General features: G+C 28.1%; 1 long non-coding RNA gene across 1 annotated transcript; it reads left to right on the plus strand.

Annotated features, from left to right (window-relative positions):
• Positions 1–8: 8 nt before the first annotated feature.
• LOC147910260 (uncharacterized) lies at positions 9–7,985 on the plus strand. The gene is made up of 3 exons (XR_015544365.1): positions 9–139; positions 6,332–6,601; positions 6,711–7,985. It is a non-coding gene; the product is annotated as an uncharacterized LOC147910260 (long non-coding RNA).
• Positions 7,986–8,707: the final 722 nt, after the last annotated feature.

Genomic DNA, 8,707 nt, shown 5'->3' on the forward strand with positions numbered 1-8,707 from the left:
AGGTTTGATGAAGAAGGGCCCACCCGACGAGGGCGCTTCAAGGGGATCACCATCGCGCCGACTCCGAAAAGTCTGCAAAGCTGATGTTGGGGTCGCGGATGCCTTGTGGAAGGGATGTATCATCGATCGTTCATACTAGGTGAGGTCTACGGCCTTTAAATACCAGATTCTCCTTTATTGCGATAACTTGTACTTTCAATGGAAAATATAGGTGATACAAGATGAAGCATCAGTTCCTTGTTATTTTCATCAACGAAAATTCCTGTTATTCATGAATCCTTTGACAATTCAAAGCTGATCTTTCTTTAATAAAAGTGTCGGAATACTTCAATAGGTTTTTTATTACAAGTCATAGCATGTCTAGGGATTTTTATGAATTAAAAATTTTTCTGAGATAATAAAAATAGATTTTAAGTTTAAATATTTTATTCTGTTTCAGATAAAAAATTACATTAATTTCAAAGTTTTAGTTTGCGGATTAATTACAAAGATATTTAAATCTAAATCTTTAAAATTGTAACAAAAATTTAAGAATGATTGATGTGTTTCTTCAGTTTAATTATTGTAGTAAAGAAAAATTATTTCTAAAGTGATTGGAAAAGATAAAAAAAAGGGGAGGGGAGAGAGAGAGAGAGAGAGAGAGAGAGAGAGAGAGAGAGAGAGAGAGAGAGAGAGCAGATATTATTGACGATAGGATATTTTTAAAGAGAAGGAAACATTGAGGAAAGGATAAATTAAAAAGAAACAACAAAATGTCAAATCGAGAAATTATTATCATGGGACATAAAATCGAGATTTAATAATAATGAGAATTTGAAATTAAAGATTATGCTGATAAAATAATATGTATTAAGAATATTTTTCTAAAATCTGCCTTTTACAAATATATAATTCATTCATTTCAATTTATTTAATATACATGCTTTGAAAAATTCTAGCAAATATTAATAGAATATTTTTAACAGATATTATTGTATTTTGAATAGCTTTAAACATGTAAAGAATTTGTATTGAATCTGTTTAGTAGACAAATTTATTTACAGATAACTATTTATACATTTTTGCAGCAACTTTATCAATATTTCGATAATTTACATCGACATATGATTAACAACAGTAAATTATAACATAATTTCTGATACTGACGAGATACTACATTGACTATATTAAAAACGGCCGGTCCTAGGAAAATTTTGTAATTTATCAATAGGGTCGAAGGTCTGATGATAATTAAAGAATAATGACATTATCGACAATTGATATGAATTTGCGGTTATTGACATAAATATTTGAAAAATAAATTATTAAATTTATGATTTTTTATTACATAAGTACTGCATATAAGTATAATTATATATACATACTTGTAATGTTATAATATTATATATTGTTGCAAAATTACAATTTTCTTCTCTATACAATTATCATCTTTGTTGGTAATCAAACTCGGATGATAACATTAAAAATCACAGTTTTAAATAAAACTCGAGTGTTATTGGATTTTAAACGTATATACATGTCTACGAAACTAATAAATCATAAAAGTATGATCATATAGTATTAGTATATAATAAAAATTAGTATAGTACTATATTATCAATTTCTTACTCTTAGTTACTTAAATTTTAACAGTCGCGAACTTAGTCACTTAAATGTTAACGCAAACTTCCGTACAATTGGCCGTCTTTAACAGTATCTTCGTTGGTGCTTCTAGTAAGATTGAAGAAATGTTAATAACGAAAATTACTAGATTTGTAAATTATTTAAAATATATTCCAAAATACACAAATTTTATCTTTATATTTATTAATTAATTTTAAACTAATTTAAAAAATTAATTAGAAAAATATTTTGCTTCTAATATTATTCTTATATTAATTATAATAGTTTATCTATGAAAAACTAGCAACAATAGAAAAATGAGGAAACTTGTTTTCGATCGAGTTCTCACTTGGTACACTAGGAATTTATTAGTACCAGCGCATGATAGTGACTAAGTATTTAATTGCCATACATTATTTAATAAGAATCAAGGTAAGAATAAAGATATTTTAAAAATTATAATCTTTTAATTCACATACATATATATTTAAAAATTTTGTAAACACATTTTAATGGTACATACGTATATGACTCAATCAGCAAGTAAAACGTCAATAATATCTGAAAAGCAAAATATTAGCAGCATGCTAGTAGTCTGCCAGCAAATTTGATCAGTATATTGCAGGCAGTTGACATTAAATGCACATTAAGCTTGTGTTCCTGCCTACAAAGCACTGAGGCAGTATATGTATGATAGCATGGAGAAATAATATTATGGCTATAGAATTATAGCGCTATTGTTAGAATTTCATTGAGAGGAATGGCGTGGCGCTTAATGTATGGAATGCAGAAACAAATAAAAGATAAATTGAAGGAAGCTTTTCAGTCCGATTCAAAGAATGATTTTTTGTTATAAATTGTGATCCAATTCGTGTATTTTCCATTGAAACATCTTCTTTTATAAATTTGTAATTTTTCTTGCAATAAAATAGCAGGAAATATTGTAATAGAAGAGCTTAATGGCAAGTTAACTTCAATAAAAATGCTTGGTCCTCAATGTTAAAGCTTGTCTGCCATCCTTTGAATATTTGCTGTAATAAATGTGGCACAATACCGTAAATTTTCTGTTGACGGAATAAAATCTTTATTGTTCACAAATCTCATTTTTCGCGCCATTGGAGTCAGTACAAAAATATTCTTCTTCATGAAAACACACATCACAGACGCACAAAAACGTTTATTATTTTCAATCACTTTTTGATAAAAATTTATTCATAAAACAAATGGATTTACGATTAATATTGATAATAAAAAAAATATTAATATAAATACATGTATAATGAAAAATAGTATTCAGTATAAATATCTAATCATAAGAACACAATAGAAAACATTTTGTAAGTATACCTGTGTTAAAACTAATCCTTGTTAAAATTTTTATGTTAAGAGCTCATATACAAAGTAAAATTTAACTCTAGTATGGTATTCATAGGTTCAACGTACCCTGTGCAATTTTTTGCATTGCTTTAACTTTTTTATAATATAATTTGAAGACCCGGATTAAATTTAAACATTATAGAATTTTTTTCCAAAGTAGTCATTTTTTGCGAATTTTTCTAATAACATTTCTTTGAAGCATTGTAAGTAATTGAAAATAAAATATTATTTATTTCATTCATATTTATTTGTCTAACTTCGAGGTATAAATTTCACACATTTTGAACTAAAAAATACGTATTCAATCCAGAGATATAGCGTAACAAAGTTGCAGGGTCTCACAAACTCTAATGTTAGAGGAAAGAAAACCAAAAATAACAATACCATATTAGCGTTAAAAGCGTTTTTTTAAAGTCAAATCTGTGTGTGGGTAGAATTATTTCTATTTTAGGTATCCCCACATACCGACTTACATTACACATGTAGACAGACATAAAACTTGTGTAAGTAAATGTAATATGAACAAAGAGAGACTTTCAAATTTTATTTATTTATTATAGAATTTAAAATACATAAGTTTATATTATTTGTTTAATTACTCATAAATTATATCATTTAAAAAAATGTTAAATATATCAAATAAACATCAAATCTTTAAATAATACAATCACTATGTTAAACTAATAATTAAATACATTACAAATTCTACATAAATATTTTAACAAGGATCAGTTTTACCACCAATACAAAAAGTTTTTTACTATGTATGTTTACAATATCAATATTTTCCGTTTTCATGTACCTATAAAAAATTTTTGTAAAAATGTTAACCTGATATAGATGTAAAGCTCCGAGTCTCGTCAATATATTTACAAACATGTTTTATTTATTACCAACTAATCCCATTTTTATCAGCAAGAAGTTAATACAAACTGTACGGAATAAGGTATGCATGTTTCATGATGCATCATGCAATCGAAAGAATGCATCAACGAGCGATGCTCTCGTATGTACTTGGTTTTGAACGTACCAAATGGCATATTCCGCGAATTTTACGGCAGAATTGCGATAGCATAAAAAAGATTAGAGTGCATAATTCTTCTCGACGATTCTAGACGGGAATACGCGTATCCGTAATCAATGTGCCGCATCCGTATGCTCGAGTTACCGTAAAATTCGAACGTTTCGCGTATGCAGAAAGGAGTGCGTGACGAGCTACCATAAATTTCCGGAATTTCATTACCGGGTCATTACCGAATTTTACGACTCAAACTCGGTGAATTCATCCCTCATCTTTTTTTTGCCCCAGATTTGTCTATTTCACGATCTTTCGCGCACTGTAAAATTTTTAATTACGAGTTGGTCAGAAACCGTAAAAACAAATGGAACATGTAGAAAATGATTGTTAAAGAAACTATCGAAAATATTTTTTTTCGTGCAAAGGAGCAAAAGCAATCATTAAATAATTTCACTTTGTTCAAAACGTATTAAAAAAGTATAATTAAGAAAATATAAGGATTGACAAAAATGTTTTCAATTCATGTTCCAAAAAATATCGCAATATGTTCTGATTTTTTATATTCATTCGTATATACATTATTTAAAGTATATTAAAAAAGAATTTAAATGTAACTTATGAGTTGTTGCAAAATATTTCGAAATTTATAATTTACATTATATGTATATACGTTAGTGTACAAATTATGTATAATATGTTATGATAATTAATTTCTAAATAAAAAATAAATAAAATATAATTATTACGTTGAAAATAATCATAATAAATAGCTTATTTTTTTATTACATATTTGAAGTACTTATTGTATCGTATTGATATTAACACAATTAACAAAAATTATTGTTGCGACTAAAAAATATTCTCCCATAAATATTTCTTGTTAAATATATATTATCTAAAACTAAAGTTATGTGTTTTTTTTTGTAAAAAGATATTTTTTATCTTTGCTAGAACATGATTTCTTTAATTAGACAAATATTTCGATATTTACTCGCGAAATTTAATTGAGTACTTGCTTCTTCTCTCAAGAACATTTGACAACATCATTATCTATCAAGAATATACGTTGTGGAATAAACGAGAGACATGCATAGTTTGAAAAAGAAAATATTGAAGTACATTTTCTTACGAGAAAGTAGAAAATAATGATGACTTTCAATTTATTATTTATCGAATATATTGATATCGAATATATTTGCAAAATAATGAATTTATTCTACTCATTAAAAGAGAACTGCACAGTATAAATTATTAATGTATATAAAATATTTTTTACATACTTTTTAATAATAATATAATTATTTTAAATAATTTTATTATTAATACAACAATTATTAAAAATATTGTAATTACATTCGATCACAGTCAATAGATTGTCACATGTTTATATTTATTCGAAGAGTTCTCTCGTAAGTAATTATCAATAATTTTTGTTACATATTTATGTCATTATCAATACGTTTTACAATACAAAAAGTCTGTTTATAGGTAAATTTTATTTAACTATAAACTAAGTATAATATATTATTCTTGACTTCATTTATATCAAGCATTATTCGGCATATCGATTATCAAGGCTACAATTAGTGACAGAATTATGTTACTAATTTGGCGAATATAATGTATCAATTATTGGTGCTACTGTTGACAATTATGTCAATGTTTCCAGTATATGCATCCCTTCAAAGACAAGGTATTGATTCTCTCTCGAGACCAATTGTCGTGATTCTGTCAGGGTAACAGAATGCATCATCATTAGCAATGAAAGATTTGAAAGCGTATTGAATCTTGAAAAGAGAAATAACTCAAAGATGTTTTGGAGAGTAGTAAGGTAAGAAATATAGGTAGAATGTCGTCACGGTAATCGACAATCGTTCTTCGTTTCAAAGAAACGGCCGCAAATTTTTCTCATATAAACTTTCCTATATTTCCGAAATCCTCTCATGATGATCATTTTTATGTTATAATTAAAGGATTAATAAAAAGGATTAATCAAATAAAAAGATCAATGTACTTGCAATTTAAAAAAAATAATTAAATATTTATTATCTTATTTTTAATATGTCAAAATTATTTGACATATTAAATTATTTTATTCGAACTGTGTATCGAGTTCTGTATCTATCAGCAAGACCAGTTGTAGTTGAACAGGCGTCATGAATAAAATGATAATATCATACATGGCAATTTATGCACGATTTCTTGTGCTTGCTAAAACATAAGCTAAAACAATTGTGCTTGAAAAACATAAGCAACTGCTCTTGGCGAATTCCTTCTTCTAGTTGCTTCTTTTAAAAATCGCTACAGGAAAGAATGTAATATTTCTTCTAGCAGAGTGGACACCAGTTTCTCTTGTTCTGCTTCTGTGCCAAGTTCGAGTGAGCGCATTTGCGAACTTGAAGGATGTCGTGGAGCTCTAATGGATCCAATAATTCGACTACCATATGGACGAAGAGATTATTGCGGATAATCGAGCGTTTGTTCGATGCTATCCAGAGGGTGCATAATCTACAACACGCTGTAATAGTCTATACTCGCTTTAGTTTACTGACTGAGTCATCCTTCATCTTTCAGCGCAGTGAATGTCGCGAGGCATTCTCACAAGTAAGCGATTATTCCGATGATGATTTTTTAATATTAACCATGCTAGCTGATATTTATTTTTGTTGGTAGTTGGTAAGCGATTCACTATTTGTTTTGCTTTATTTTTTAGGCATTTTTAAGGTAATACAGTTTTTCGACTTTGGCAAGTGAGAGATCACTAGCCACGAGAAAAAGAAATATATTCCTGTAAAACAGCCAGTCTTTGTAGCGTTTCGACAAATTCGGGAGCAGTCAAAATCCACCATAAAGTTCAATGCGTATTCTTAGTGTGTACTTAGTGATGTGAGCAGTCTTATCGGTAATCTTAATCGTTGTTAAATATTTTCTTGCGAACTTCGTCCTCAACGATCATTCTAACATTGAAACAAATGATTTATCGGTAATTTGAAAATAAATTAGAAATATTGCAATTTAAATCAAGTTGCCTACTGTTAATTATCTGACTGAGAATTATCTGACTTTGAACAATTGTTAGTTTAAGTAGAAACCACTGGAATTTATATGTCTTATATTGCGTGAACATTATAAAAAATAAAATTATATTTTGCAATTTATTGTAATTAAGATTTGATATTAAGATTAAGATTCGATATAAGAATTCGATATAAATACATGATATATATTGAGCAAAATATTAAACCGATTTTATATCGATGTCTGTATCCTTTTGCTTACAAAACTTTACTTTCGCTGTGGTCTCCTTAAGGAAGGAAAGAAAGAGCGAATTCCCTGTCGTTGAAAATCGCGAGCGAACGGGAACAAGTGTGATTTGTGAGACGTTTATTCCGTGTGATTGCCGCATTTATTTCTACGTGCCTGGTTCGCGCAACTTCGTCCAATGATGTGGAGAAAGAGCGAAAAAAGGAAAAGAAACGAAGAAACGTGGCACGGACGAGTCACGCCGGAGCGCCGATTATTCGACGTATTCTAGATTATCTCTTCATTTCGCAGCGTTTCGCTCGCACACGACGGTATTCTACGTGTTCGCAAAATCTCGTTTCGCTCGTAGACGAGAAGAGAAGCAAAAAATATTTCTGTATTGAAGAAGCAGAAGAATGTAACGTTCGCCGACTATCTTTTTAGCAGAAGCTTGCAATGAGGTCCACGCAAAAGTGCACACTTTCAAAGTAGATTAAATAAATACAGATAGATACAAATTTAATTAAATTTCAATTCTAAACGAGTAAATTAATAATTCAATAAATTTTATTTGTTGTATACAATACTTGCTTATACAATATTGTTGCTGTTGAGTATTCCTTGTGATACGTAAATTTTACATATAACAAGGAAACAGTTCACTTTTAATTAATGTAATACAAGTTTTTAACATATTTCACACTTTTAGTGATGAAATATTTATAATTTAGACTTTTACAAGCATAAATAATTTAATTATTAACTGAAAAAGAAAGAAAAAATAAAAATGGAATATGTATAATTATATAATAACAGAAAATAATAAAACTGCTTAAAAATTGAAATCATTTATACTCTTTATTAATACTGACTATTAGATTAAAAAAAATATAATAATGGACAGAATTTTTAGAAGTTTATTTTTAGCATAGATTTAGATTGGACTTTCTATTGAAGAATCATCAAAAGCATAATTCAACGCTCAATAATCTCACTTGGATATAAAATTCACGTATCGATATTTTAGGATTAAAAGGAATAAAACATATTTCTAAGTTGTAGTGACTTTTTACTGTAACATGAGCTTGTCTTATTGCGGTCTATTTAAATAATCGTATTTAAAATCATATTTAAACTTTATAGTTTTGTAATGTACAAAGTTTGCTTCTTTTCTTCATAACATAAATATACATATATCTTAAATGTTTGAACTTATCTCTTTTGCTTTTTAAGTCCAGATTTATAAGGACGGAAAGAAAAGATAGCTAAAATAGTACAGAAACACAAACTTTTTAGAGAAATAAAGGAGAAGAGAAAGGATACTCCATCATTTTCAATTAGAGATACAACCAGTTAAAAGTTTTATATAACATGAAAACTACCTTCTTCTCTACTCTTCATTCACAGTTTAGATTCCACATGTTTCTTTCTCACGCACATTTGCTGCTTTACCGTCGTTTTATATCA

The sequence above is a fragment of the Acromyrmex echinatior genome, chromosome 3, assembly GCF_024713525.1.
Source record: "Acromyrmex echinatior isolate Ae372 chromosome 3, ASM2471352v2, whole genome shotgun sequence".
Lineage (NCBI taxonomy): Eukaryota > Metazoa > Arthropoda > Insecta > Hymenoptera > Formicidae > Acromyrmex > Acromyrmex echinatior.